General features: G+C 37.7%; 1 long non-coding RNA gene across 1 annotated transcript in view; it reads left to right on the forward strand.

The window, feature by feature from the left end:
- LOC125961474 (uncharacterized) overlaps nt 1-13,132 on the forward strand; it is a 52,121-nt gene extending 38,989 nt beyond the window's left edge. The window contains exon 2 of the long non-coding RNA XR_007472222.1: nt 12,216-13,132. This is a non-coding gene — a long non-coding RNA (uncharacterized LOC125961474). The remainder of the gene's footprint in view (nt 1-12,215) is intronic.
- Nucleotides 13,133-14,736: the final 1,604 nt, after the last annotated feature.

A 14,736-nucleotide genomic window follows, 5' to 3' on the forward strand; every position in this document is an offset into this window, starting at 1 on the left:
AGCACTGAGCTGATCTCCCTGTGCCATGAGGCTGCTTCCCACCAGCTTTCTATTTTACATTTGGTAGTGTATATATGTAAATGCCACTCTCTCACTTCATCCCAGCTTACCCTTACCCCTCCCCTTGTCCTCAAGTCCATTCTCTACATCTGCATCTTTATTCCTGTCCTGCCCCTAGGTTCTTCAGAACCTTTTTTTTTTTTTTTATATTCCATATATATGAGTTAGCATACTGTTTTTGTTTTTCTCTTTCTGACTTACTTCACTCTGTATGACAGTCTCTAGGTCCATCCAACTCACTGCAAATAACTCAATTTCATTTCTTTTCCTGGCTGAGTAATTTTCTATTGTATATATGTGCCACATCTTCTTTATCCATTCATCTGTCGATGGACACTTAGGTTGCTACCATGTCCTGTCTATTGTAAATAGTGCTGCAATGAACATTATGATACATGACTCCTTTTAAATTATGGTTTTCTCAGGGTATATGCCCAGTAGTGGGATTGCTGGGTCATATGGTAGTTCTATTTTTAGTTTTCTAAGGAACCACTATACTGTTTTACATAGTGGTTGTATCAATTTACATTCCCACCAACAGTGCAGGAGGGTTCTCTTTTCACCACACCCTTTCCAGCATTTATTGTTTGTAGATATTTTGATGATGGCCATTCTGACCAGTGTGAGGTGATACCTCATTTTAGTTTTGATTTGCATTTCTCTAATAATTACTGATGTTGAGCATTTTTTCATGTGCCTCTTGGCCATCTGTATGTCCTCCTTGGTGAAATGTCTATTTAGGTCTTCTGCCCATTTTTTAACTGAATTGTTTGTTTTCTTGTTATTGAGCTGCATGAGCTGCTTGTATATTTTGGAGATTAATCCTTTGTCAGTTGCTTCGTTTGCAAATATTTTCACCCATTCTGAGGGTTGTCTTTTCATCTTGTTTATCGTTTCCTTTGCTGTACAAAAGCTTTTAAGTTTAATTAAGTCCCATTTGTTTATTTTTGTTTTTATTTCCGTTACTCTAGAAGGTGGGTCAAAAAAGATCTTTCTGTGGTTTATGTCAAAGGGTGTTTTCCCTATGTTTTCCTCTAAGAGATTTACAATGTCTGGCCTTACATTTAAGTCTTTAATCCATTTGGAGTTTATTTTTGTGTATGGTGCTAGGTAGTGTTTTAATTTCATTCTTTTACATGTAGCTGTCCAATTATCCCAGCATCTCTTATTGAAGAGGTTGTCTTTTCTCCATTGTATGTTCTTGCCTCTTTTGTCATAAATTAGGTGTCCATATGTACGTGGGTTTATCTCTGGGCATTCTATCCTGTACCACTGATCTATATTTATTTTTGTGCCAGTACCATACTGTCTTGATTAGTGGAGCTTTGTGGTACAGTTTGAAGTCAGGGAGCCTGATTCCTCCAACTCCGTTTTTCTTTCTCAAAATTGCTTTAGCTATTTGGAGTCTTTTGTGTTTCCATACAAATTGTAAAATTTTTTGTTCTAATTCTGTGAAGAATGCGATTGGCAATTTGATAGGAATTGCATTGAATCTGTAGATTGCTTTGGGTAATATAGTCATTTTCAAAATATTGATTCTTCCAATCCAAGAACATGGTATATTTCTCCACCTGTTTATGTCATCTTTGATATCTTTTATCAGTGTTTTATAGTTTTCTGAGTACAAGTCTTATACCTCCTTAGTCAGGTTTATTCCTAGGTATTTTATTCTTTTTGTTGCAATGGAAAATGGGAGTGTTTCCTTAATTTCTCTTTCTGATTTTTCATTGTTGATGTATAGGAATGCCAGAGACTTCTATGCATTAATTTTGTATCCTGCAGCCTTACCAAATTCATTGATTAGTTCTGATAGTTTTCTGGTGGCATCTTTAGGATTTTCTATGTATAGTATCTTGTCATCAGCAAACAATGACACTTTTACTTCTTCTTTTCCAATTTGTATTATTTTATTTATTTTTCTTCTCTGATTGCTATGGCTAGGACTTCCAAAACTATGTTGAATAAGAGAGGTAAGGGTGGACATCCTTGTCTTGTTCCTCATCTTAGTGGAAATTCTTTCAGTTTTTCAACATTGAGTATGCTGCTTGCTGTGGTTTTGTCATATATGGCCTTTATTATGTTGAGGTAAGTCCTTCTATGCCCATTTTCTGGAGAGTTTTTATCATAAATGGGTTTTGAATTTTGTCAAAACTTTTTTCTGCATCTATTGAGATGATCATATGGTTTTTATTCCTTAATTTGTTAATGTGGTGTATCACATTGATTTTTTTTTTACATCTTTATTGGAGTATAATTGCTTTACAATGGTATGTTAGTTTCTGCTTTATAACAAAGTGAATCAGTTATACATATACATATGTTCCCATATCTCCTCCCTCTTGCGTCTCCCTCCCTCCCTCCTACCCTCCCTATCCCACCCCTCCAGGCGGTCACAAAGCACCGAGCTGATCTCCCTGTTCTATGTGGCTGCTTCCCACTAGCTATCTACCTTACGTTTGGTAGTGTATATATGTCCATGCCACTCTCTCACTTTGTCACAGCTTACCCTTCCCCCTCCCCATATCCTCAAGTCCATTCTCTAGTAGGTCTGTGTCTTTATTACTGTCTTACCACTAGGTTCTTCATGACATTTCTTTTTCTTAAATTCCATATATATATGTTTAAGCATACGGTATTTGTCTTTCACTTTCTGACTTACTTCACTCTGTATGACAGACTCTAGGTCCATACAGCTTATTACAAGCTCAATTATGTTTCTTTTTATGGCTGAGTAATATTCCATTGTATATATGTGCCACAACTTCTTTATCCAATCATCCGATGATGTACACTTAGGTTGTTTCCATCTCTGGGCTATTGTAAATAGAGCTGCAATGAGCATTTTGGTACATGACTCTTTTTGAATTATGGTTATCTCAGGGTATATTTCCAGTAGTGGAATTGCTGGGTCATATGATAGTTCTATTTGTAGTTTTTTAAGGAACCTCCATACTGTTCTCCATAGTGACTGTACCAATTCACTTTCCCACCAGCAGTGAAAGAGTGTTCCCTTTTCTCCACACCCTCTCCAGCATTTATTGTTTCTAGATTTTTTGATGATGGTCATTCTGACTGGTGTGAGATGATATCTCATTGTAGTTTTGATTTGCATTTCTCTAATGATTAATGATGTTGAGCATTCTTTCATGTGTTTGTTGGCAGTCTGTATATCTTCTTTGGAGAAATGTCTATTTAGGTCTTCTGCCCAGTTTTGGATTGGGTTGTTTTTTATTGAGCTGCATGAGCTGCTTATAAATTTTGGAGATTAATCCTTTGTCAGTTGCTTCATTTGCAAATATTTTCTCCCATTCTGAGGGTTGTCTTTTGGTCTTGTTTATGGTTTCCTTTGCTGTGCAAAAGCTTTGAAGTTTCATTAGGTCCCATTTGTTTATTTTTGTTTTTATTTCCATTTCTCTAGGATGTGGGTCAAAAAGGATCTTGCTGTGATTTATGTCATAGAGTGTTCTGCCTATGTTTTCCTCTAAGAGTTTGATAGTGTCTGGCCTTACATTTAGGTCTTTAAACCATTTTGAGCTTATTTTTGTGTATGGTGTTAGGGACTGTTCTAATCTCATGCTTTTACATGTACCTGTCCAGTTTTCCCAGCACCACTTATTGAAGAGGCTGTCCTTTCTCCACTGTACATTCCTGCCTCCTTTATCAAAGATAAGGTGACCATATGTGCGTGGGTTTATCTCTGGGCTTTCTATCCTGTTCCATTGATCTATCTTTCTGTTTTTGTGCCAGTACCATACTGTCTTGATTACTGTAGCTTTGTAGTATAGTCTGAAGTCAGGGAGCCTGATTCCTCCATCTCCATTTTTCATTCTCAAGATTGCTTTGGCTATTCGGGGTCTTTTGTGTTTCCATACAAATTGTGAAATTTTTTGTTCTAGTTCTGTGAAAAATGCCAGTGGTAGTTTGATAGGAATTGCATTGAATCTATAGATTGCTTTGGGTAGTAAAGTCATTTTCACAATGTTGATTCTTCCAATCCAAGAACATGGTATATCTCTCCATCTATTTGTATCATCTTTAATTTCTTTCATCAGGGTCTTATAATTTTTTCCATACAGGTCTTTTATCTCCCTAGGTAGGTTATTCCTAGATATTTTATTTTTTTGTTGCCATGGTAAATGGGAGTGTTTTCTTGATTTCACTTTCAGATTTTTCATCATTAGTATATAGGAATGCCAGAGATTTCTGTGCATTAACTTTGTATCCTGCTACTTTACCAAATTCATTGATTAGCTCTAGTAGTTTTCTGGTGGCATCTTTAGGATTCTCTATATATAGTATCATGTCATCTGCAAACAGTGACAGCTTTACTTCTTCTTTTCTGATTTGGATTCCTTTTATTTCCTTTTCTTCTCTGATTGCTGTGGCTAAAACTTCCAAAACTATGTTGAATAAGAGTTGTGAGAGTGGGCAACCTTGTCTTTTTCCTGATCTTAGTGGAAATGCTTTCAGTTTTTCACCATTGAGGACGATGTTGGCTGTGGGTTTGTCATATATGGCCTTTATTATGTTGAGGAAAGTTCCCTCTATGCCTACTTTCTGCAGTGTTTTTATCATAAATGGGTGTTGAATTTTGTCAAAAGCTTTCTCTGCATCTATTGAGATGATCATATGGTTTTTGTCCTTCAATTTGTTAATATGGTTTATCACATTGATTGATTTGCGTATATTGAAGAATCCTTTCATTCCTGGAATAAACCCCACTTGATCATGGTTTATGATCCTTTTAATGTGCTGTTGGATTCTGTTTTCTAGTATTTTGTTCAGGATTTTTGCATCTATGTTCATCAGTGATATTGGTCTATAATTTTCTTTTTTTGTAATATCTTTTCTGGTTTTGGTATCAGGGTGATGGTGGCTTCATGGAATGAATTTGGGAGTGTTTCTCCCTCTGCAACTTTTGGGAAGAGTTTGAGAAGGATGGGTGTTAGCTCTTCTCTAAATGTTTGATAGAATTCACCTGTGAAGCCATCTGGTCCTGGACTTTTGTTTGTTGGAAGATTTTTAATTACTGTTTCAATTTCATGAATTTTGATAGGTCTGTTTATATTTTCTAATACTTCCTGTTTCAGTATTGGAAAATTGTAGCTTTCCAAGAATTTGTCCATTTCTTCCAGGTTGTCCATTTTATTGGCATAGAGTTGTTTGTAGTAGTCTCTTAGGATGCTTTGTATTTCTGTGGTGTCCATTGTAACTTCTCCCTTTTCATTTCTAATTTTATTGATTTGTGTCCTCTCCCTTTTTTTTTCTTGATGGGACTGACTAAAGGGTTTATCAATTTTGTTTATCTTCTCAAAGAACAAGCTTTTAGTTTTATTTATCTTTGCTATTGTTTTCTTCTTTTCTATTTCATTTATTTCTGCTCTGATCTTTAAGATTTCTTTCCTTCTACTGACTTTGGGTTTTCTTTGTTCTTCTTTCTCTAGTTGTTTTAAGTGTAGGGTTAGATTGTTTATTTGAGATATTTTTCTGTGTCTTGAGGTGAGATTGTATTGCTATAGACTACCCTCTTATAACTGTTTTTTCTGCATCCCATAGATTTTGAGTAGTTGTGTTTTCATTGTCATTTGTTTCTATGTATTTTTAAATTTCTTCTTTGATTTCTTCAGTGATCTCTTGGTTATTTAGTAGTACACTGTTTAGCTTCCATGTATTTGTGATTTTTTAGTTTTTTTCCTGTAATTGATTTCCAGTCTGAAAGCATTGTATTCAGAAAAGATGCTTGATACGATTTCAATATTCTTTAACTTTCTGAGGCTTGATTTGTGACCCAAGTTGTGATCTATCCTGGAGAGTGTTCCATGTGCACTTGAGAAGAAAGTGTATTCTGCCACTTTTGGGTGGAATGTTCTATAAATATCAATTAGATCTATATGGTTTATTGTGTCATTTAAAGCTTGTGTTTCCTTATTTATTTTCTGTTTGGATGATCTGTCCATTGGTGTATGTGGGGTGTTAAATTCCCCTACTTTTATTGTGTTACTGTCAATTTCTCCTTTCATGGTTGTTAGCATTTCCCTTATGTATTGAGGTGCTCTTATGTTGGGTGAATAAACATTTATAATTGCTATATCTTCTTCTTGGATTAATCTTTTGATCATTATCTAGTGTCCCTCCTCATCTCTTGTAACAGTCTTTATTTTAAGTCTATTTTATATGATATGAGTATGGCTACTCTAGCTTTCTTTTGATTTCCATTTGCATGAAATATCTTTTTCCATCCCCTCACTTTCAGTCTGTATGTGTCCCTAGGTCTGAAGTGAGTCTGTTGCAGACAGCATATATATGGGTCTTGTTTTTGTATCCATTCAGCCAGTGTGTGTCTTTTGGCTGGAGCATTTAATCCATTTACATTCAAGGTTATTATCGATATGTATGTTCCTCTTACCATTTTCTCAATTGTTTTTGGTTTATGTTTGTGGGTCTTTTTCTTCTTTTCTGTTTCCTGCTTAGAGAAGTTTCTTTACCATTTGTTGTAAAGCTGGTTTGGTGACCCACCACCATTCCCTTCCATCAGGAAACTTGCATAAGCCTCATAGATGGCCTCATCCAACAGAGGGCAGACAGCAGAAGCAAGAAGAACTACAGTCCTGCAGCCTGTGGAACAAAAACTACATGCACAGAAAGATAGACAAGATGAAAAGGCAGAGGGCTATGCACCAGATGAAGGAACAAGATAAAACCCCAGAAAAACAAGTAAATGAAGTGAAGATAGGTAACCTTCCAGAAAAAGAATTCAGAATAATGATAGTGAAGATGATCCAGGACCTCGGATAAAGAATGGAGGCAAAGATTGAGAAGATGCAAGAAATGTTTAACAAAGACCTAGAAGAATTAAAGAACAAACGGAGATGCACAATACAATAAATGAAATGAAAAATACAGTAGTAGCCATCAATAGCAGAATTACTGAGGCAGAAGAATGGATAAGTGACCTGGAAGACAGAATGGTGGAATTCAGTGCTGCAGAACAGAATAAAGAAAAAAGAATGAAAAGAAACAAAGACAGCCTAAGAGATCTCTGGGACAATATTAAACACAAGAACATTCTCATTATAGGGGTCCCAGAAGGGGAAGAGAGAGAGAAAGGACTGGAGAAAATATTTGAAAAGATTATAGTTGAAAACTTCCCTAACATGGGAAAGGAAGTAGCCACCCAAGTCCAGGAAGCACAGAGAGTCCCATACAGGATAAACCCAAGGAGAAACACACTGAGACACATAGTAATCAAATTGACAAATATTAAAGACAAAGAAAAATTATTGAAAGCAGTAAGGGAAAAACAACAAATAGCATACAAGGGAACTCCCATAAGATTAACAGCTGATTTCTCAGCAGAAACTCTACAAGCCAGAAGGGAGTGGCATGATATACTTAAAGTGATGAAAGGGAAGAAACTACAACCAAGATTACTCCACCTGGCAAGGATTCAAAAAAAAATCAGATTCAATGGAGAAACCATTCAGATTCAATGGAGAAATCAAAAGTTTAAAGACAAGCAAATGCTAAGAGAATTCAGCACCACCAAACCAGCTCTACAACAAATGCTAAAGGAACTTCTCTAAGTGGGAAACACAAGAGAAGAAAAGGACCTACAAAAACAAACCCAAAACAATTAAGAAAATGGTAATAGGAACATACATATCGATAATTACCTTAAACATGAATGGATTAAATGCTCCAACCAAAAGACACAGGCTTGCTGAATGGATACAAAAACAAGACCCATATATATGCTGTCTAAAAGAGACCCACTTCAGACCTAGGGAAACATACAGACTGAAAGTGAGGAGATGGAAAAAGATATTCGATGCAAAAGGAAATCAAAAGAAAGCTGGAGTAGCAATGCTCATATCAGATAAAATAGATTTTAAAATAAAGAATGCTGTGAGAGAAGGAAGGACAGTACATAATGATGAAGGGATCAATCCAAGAAGAAGATATAACAATTATAAATATATATGCACCCAACATAGGAACACCTCAATACATAAGGCAAATGCTAACAGCTATAAAAGAGGAAATCAACAGTAAGACAATAACAGTGGGGGACTTTTAACAACTCACTTACACCAATGGACAGATCATCCAGTTAGAAAATTAATAAGGAAACACAAGTTTTAAATGACACAATACAGCAGATAGATTTAATTGACATTAATAGCATATTCCATCCAAAAACACCAGATTACACTTTCTTCTCAAGTGCACATGGAGAATTTTCCAGGATTGATCACATTTTGGGTCACAAATCAAGCCTTGGTAAATTTTAAGAAAATTGAAATCATATCAAGCATCTTCTCTGACCACAATGCTATGAGATTAGAAATCAACAGGGAAAAAAATGTAAAAAACACAAACACATGGAGGCTAAAATATACATTACTAAATAACCAAGAGATCACTGAAGAAATCAAAGAGGAAATCAAAAAATACCTAGAGACAAATGCCAATGAAAACACAACGATCCAAAACCTATGGGATGGAGCAAAAGAAGTTCTAGGAGGGAAGTTTATAGCTATTCAAGTCTACCTCAAGAAACAAGAAAAATCTCAAGTAGACAATCTAACCTTACACCTAAAGGAACTAGAGAAAGAAGAACAAAAAAACCCAAAGTTAGCAAAAGGAAAGAAATCATAAAGATCAGAGCAGAAATAAATGAAATAGAAGCAAAGAAAACAATAGCAAGGATCAATAAAACTAAAAGCTGGATCTTTGAGAAAATAAGCAAAATTGATAAACCTTTAGCCAGACTCATGAAGAAAAAGAGGGAGAGGACTCAAATCAATAAAATTAGAAATGAAAAAGGAGAAGTTATAACAGACACTGCAGAAATACAAAGCATCCTAAGAGACTACTACAAGCAACCCGATGCCAATAAAATGGATAACCTGGAAGAAATGGACAAATTCTTATAAAGGCATAACCTTCCAAGACTGAAGCAGGAAGAAATAGAAAATATGAACAGACCAATCACAAGTAATGAGATTGAACTGTGATTAAAAGTCTTCCAACAAACAAAAGTCCAGACCAGATGGCTTCACAGGTGAATTCTATCAAACATTTAGAGAAGAGCTAACACCCATCCTTCTCAATTTTTTTCAAAAAATTGCAGAGGAAGGAACACTCCGAAACTCATTATATGAGGCCATGATCACCCTGATACCAAAACCAGAACAAGATACTACAAAAAAAAAGAAAATTACAGACCAGTATCACTCATGAATATAGATGTAAAAATCCTCAAAATAATACTAGCAAACAGAATCCAACAACATATTAAAAGGATCATACACCATGATCAAGTGGGATTTATCCCAGGAATGCAAGGATTCTTCAATATATGCAAATCAATCAATGTGATACACCATATTAAAAAATTGAAGAAGAAAAACCATATGATCATCTCAATATACACAGAAAAAGCTTTTGACAAAATTCAACACCAATTTGTGATAAAAACTCTCCAGAAAGTTGGCATAGAGGGAACTTACCTCAACATAATAAAGGTCATATATGACAAACCCACAGCAAACATCATTCTCAATGGTGAAAAACTGAAAGCATTTCCTCTAAGGTTAGGAACAAGACAAGGATGTCCACTTTCACCACTATTATTCAACATAGTTTTGGAAGTCCTAGACACGGGAATCAGAGAAGAAAAAGAAATAAAAGGAATACGGGGCTTCCCTGGTGGTGCAGTGGTTGAGAGTCCACCTGCTGATGCAGGGGACATGGGTTCGTGCCCCGGTCCAGGAAGATCCCACATGCCATGGGGCGGCTAGGCCCGTGAGCCATGGCTGCTGAGCCTGTGCATCCAGAGCCTGTGCTCTGCAACGGGAGAGGTCACAACAGTGAGAGGCCCACGTACCACACACACAAAAAAAGGAATACAAATTGGAAAAGAAGATGTAAAACTGTCGCTGGTTGCAGCTGACCTGATGCTATACATAGAGAATCCTAAAGATGCCACCAGAAAACTACTAGAGCTAATCAATGAATTTGGTAAGGTTGCAGGATATAAAATTAATGCACCAAAATCTCTGGCATTCCTATACACTAATGATGAAAATTCTGAAAGAGAAATTAAGGAAACACTCCCATTTACCAGTGCAACAAAACAAATAAAATACCTAGGAATAAACCTACCTAGGGAGACGAAAGACCTGTATGCAGAAAACTATAAGACACTGGTGGAAAAAATTAAAGATGATACAAATAGATGGAGAGATATACCATGTTCTTGGATTGGAAGAATCAATATTGTGAAAATGACTGTACTACCCAAAGCAATCTACAGATTCAGTGCAATCCCTATCAAATTACCAATGGCATTTTTTATAGAACTAGAACAAAAAAGTCTTAAAATTTGTATGGAGACAGAAAAGATCCCGAACAGCCAAAGCAGTATTGAGGGGAAAAAACGGAGCTGGAGGAATCAGACTCCCTGACTTCAGATACCACAAAGCTACAGTCATCAAGACAATATGGTAGTGGCACAAAAACACAAATATAGATCAATGGAACAATATAGAAAGCCCAGAAATAAACCCACGCACCTATGGTCAACTAGTCTGTGACAAAGGAGGCAAGGATATACAAGCAAGAAAAGACAGTCTCTTCAATAAGTGGTGTTGGGAAAACTGGAGAGCTACATGTAAAAGAATGAAATTAGAACACTCCCTAACACCATACACAAAAATAATCTCAAAATGGATTAGCGACCTAAATGTAAGACCAGACACTATAAAACTCTTAGTGGAAAACATAGGAAGAACACTCTTTGACATAAATCACAGCAATATCTTTTTTGATCCACCTCCTAGAGTAATGGAAATAAAAACAAAAATAAACAAATGGGACTTAAAGCTTTTACACAGCAAAGGAAACCATAAACAAAAGGAAAAGACAACCCTCAGAATGGGAGAAAATGTTTGCAAATGAAGCGACTGACAAAGGATTAATCTCCAAAGTTTTGAAGCAGCTCACGCAGCTTAATATCAGGAAAACAAACAACCCAATCCAATAATGGGCAGAAGACCTAAATAGACATTTCTACAAAGAAGATATACAGATTGCCAACAAATACATGAAAGGATGGTCAACATCACTAATTATTAGAGAAATGCAAATCAAAATCACAATGAGGTATCACCTCACACAGGTCAGAATGACCATCATCAAAAAATCTACAAACAATAAATGCTGGAGAGCATGTGGAGAAAAGGGAGCCCTCTTGCACTGTTGGTGGGAATGTAAATTGACACAGCCACTATGGAGAACAGTATGGAAGTTCCTTAAAGAACTAAAAATAGAACTACCATACGACCCAGCAATCCCACTACTGGGCATATACCCAGAGAAAACCATAATTCCAAAGACACATGCACCCCAATGTTCATTACAGCAATATTTACAGTAGCCAGGTCATGGAAGCAACCTAAATGCCTATCAACAGATGAATGGATAAAGAAGATGTGGTACGTATATACAATGGAATATTACTCAGCCATAAAAAGGAATGAAGTTGGGTCATTTGCAGAGACGTTGATGGATCTAGAGACTGTCATACAAAGTGAAGTAAGTCAGAAAGAGAAAAAAATATCATATATTAATGCATATATGTGGAACCTAGAAGAATGGTACAGATGAACTGTTTTTCAGGGCAGAAATTGAGACACAGATGTAGAGGACAAATGTATGGACACCAAGGGGAGAAAGCAGTGGGAGGTGGGGGTAGTGGTGTGATGATTTGGGAGTTTGGGGTTGACATGTATACACTAATGTGTATAAAATGGATGTCTAATAAGAACCTGCTGTATAAAAAGATAAATAAAAGAAAATTCAAAAGAAAAAAAAAAAGCTGGTTTAGTGGTGCTGAATTTTCTTAGCTTTTGCTTGTCTGAAAAGCTTTTGACTTCTCTATTGAATCTGAATGAGATCCTTGCTGGGTAGAGTAATCTTGGTTGTAGGTTTTCCCCTTTCATCACTTTAAGTTTATCCTGCCAGTCCTTTCTGGCCTGCAGAGTTTCTGCTGAAAAATCAGCTGATAACCTTATGGGGATTCCTTTGTATGTTATTTCTTGTTTTTCCCTTGCTGCTTTTAATATTTTTTCTTTGAATTTAATTTTTGTTAGGTTGATTAATATGTGTCTTGGTGTGTTTTTCCTAGGGCTTATCCTGTATGGAGCTCTCTGTGCTTCCTGGACTTGGATGACTATTTCCTTTCCCATGTGAGGGAAGTTTTCAAGTATAATCTCTTTAAATATTTTCTCAGACCCTTTCTTTTTCTCTTCTTCTGGGACCCCTATAATTTGAATGTTGGTGTGTTTAGTATTGTCCCAGAGGTCTCTGAGATTGTCTTCAATTCTTTTCATTCTTTTTTCTTTATTCTGCTCCTTGGCAGTTATTTCTACCACTATGTCTTCCAGCTCACTTGTTCGTTCTTCTGCCTCAGTTATTGTTACTGATTCCTTCTAGTGTATTTTTCATTTCAGTTATTATGTTGTTCATCTCTGTTTTTTATTCCTTAGTTCTAGATCTTTGTTAAACATTTCTTGTATTTTGTCCATCTGTGCCTCCATTCTATTTCTGAGATTCTGGATCATCTTTGCTATTATTACTCTGAATTCTTTTTCAGGTAGATTGCTTATTTCCTCTTCATTTATTTGGTCTTGTAGGTTTTTACCTTGCTCCTTCATCTGTGACATATTTTTTACCATCTCATTGTTTTTTCTTTTAATGTGTGGGATTGTGTTCCTGTCCTACTGGTTGGTTGACCTGAGGCTTCCAACACTGGAGTTTGTAGGCTGTTGGGTAGAGCTGGGTCTTGGTGCTGAGGTGAGGAACTCCGTGAGACCTCACTCTGATGAATATTCCTTGGGGTCTGAGGTTCTCTGTTAGTCCAGTGGTTCAGACTCAGTGTTCCCACCACAGGAGCATCACCCCAACCCGAGGCTCATGACAAGATCCCACAAGCTGCCTGGGGTGGCAAAAAAAAAAAAAAAAAAAAAAAGAACAATAACAAAGTAAAAAATAAAATTAAACTAAGAAACCAACAGATATGTTAGGAAGAATATAAAAATAAAAATATGGATGAATAACCAGAAGGTACATCAGTACCACAATAGTAAAATAGAGGAGGAGGGAAAAGAAAAAAAAGGTGTGTGTGTGGGGTAAAGGCCTTGGCTGCTGAGGGTGGGCCTAAGCAAGGGCGAGGTTTGGGCTGTGGGCGGGACAAATTCTCAGGACCCACAGGGCTGGAAAAGGTCATGGGGGCTGTGGGGGGTGGGGCTTAGGCTCAAGGAACAGAAGGTGCCCAGGCGTGCCTCCCACCTGGGAGCCCAGCAGGCTTCTTGGGCTCGAGGGCAGGGGACCTCACCTGGGAGCCCAGCAGGCTTCTTGGGCTCGAGTGGGCAGGGCAAATGACCTCCTGTTCTCTCCTGCTCCTCCAGTCTGGGAGGGCCCCTCCTGCCTGACTCTCCTGATCTCCCCTCAGCCTCCCTCCAATGCCCCCAAGGACACATGTGGTCTGGAGGGGGTTTGGAGGGCAGGGGACTGGCCTGGGAGCTCAGCAGTCTCCCTGGGCCGAGTGGGCTGAGAAATAGCCCTCTGCTCCTCTCCTGCTCCTCTTGGATGGCTCCTCCAGCCTGCCTCTCCTGATCTCCCCAGCCTCCTTCTTATGTCCCTGGACCCACACAACATGGATGGGGCTTTGGAGGGGTGGGGTGCCAGCTTGGGAGCTCAGCAGACTCCCTGGCCAGAGTGGGCCAGACGATTACCCTCCACTTCTCTCCAGCTCTTCCTGGAGAGTCCCTCTCACCTGTCTCTCCTGATCTCCCCAGCCTCAGGGGTGCCAATCCTGTCTGGCCTCCACTTCCCCTCCCCCCTCAGTCTCCCTGCATCCTACCCATTCACTTTGGGTTTCCTCCCATCTCCTTGGGCATCAGAGTCCTTCACCAGTGGCTGGCATGCACCCTAGTTGTGGGGAGATGCTAACTCCACATCTTCCCATACCACCATCTTGACTCCACCTCTCTTTTACTATTTTCTAATTCGAATGTTTGTTTTTTCAACTGTTGAGGTTTCTTAAAATATTTATTTATTTTTATTTATTTGGCTGCACCGGGTCTTAGTTGTTGCAAATGGAATCTTCATTGCCATGTGTAGGATCTTTGTTGTGACATGTGGGATTTTTTTTTTTTCAGTTGCAGCATACACGTGGGATCTAGTTCCCTGACCAGGGATCAAACCTGGGCCCCCTGCATTGGGAGCATGGAGTCTTAACCACTGGACCACGAGGGAAGTCCCTTAACTATTGAGTTTTGAGCAATTTTTATAGATTCTGGTGTGTATCCTTTGTTACATCATTTGCAGAGAAAAAATCTTGATGAAGTCCAGTTTATTGATTTTATGGATTATGATTTTAGTGACATATCTAAGAACTCTTTGGTCATCTGCCCTAGGTCCTGATGATTTTCTCCTCTAAAAGTTTTATAGTTCTACATTTAAATCTGTGATCCATTTTGAGGTACTCTTTTGTGTTAAGTGTGAGGTTCAGGTCTAGGTTCATACTTTCGCCCATGAATATCCAATTGCTCTAGCACCATGTGTTGACAAGACTCCACTGAATACCTCAGATCACTTGGCAGTGCTTAT

This window comes from Orcinus orca, chromosome 16 (genome assembly GCF_937001465.1).
Source record: "Orcinus orca chromosome 16, mOrcOrc1.1, whole genome shotgun sequence".
In the NCBI taxonomy this organism is placed as follows: Eukaryota; Metazoa; Chordata; class Mammalia; order Artiodactyla; family Delphinidae; genus Orcinus; species Orcinus orca.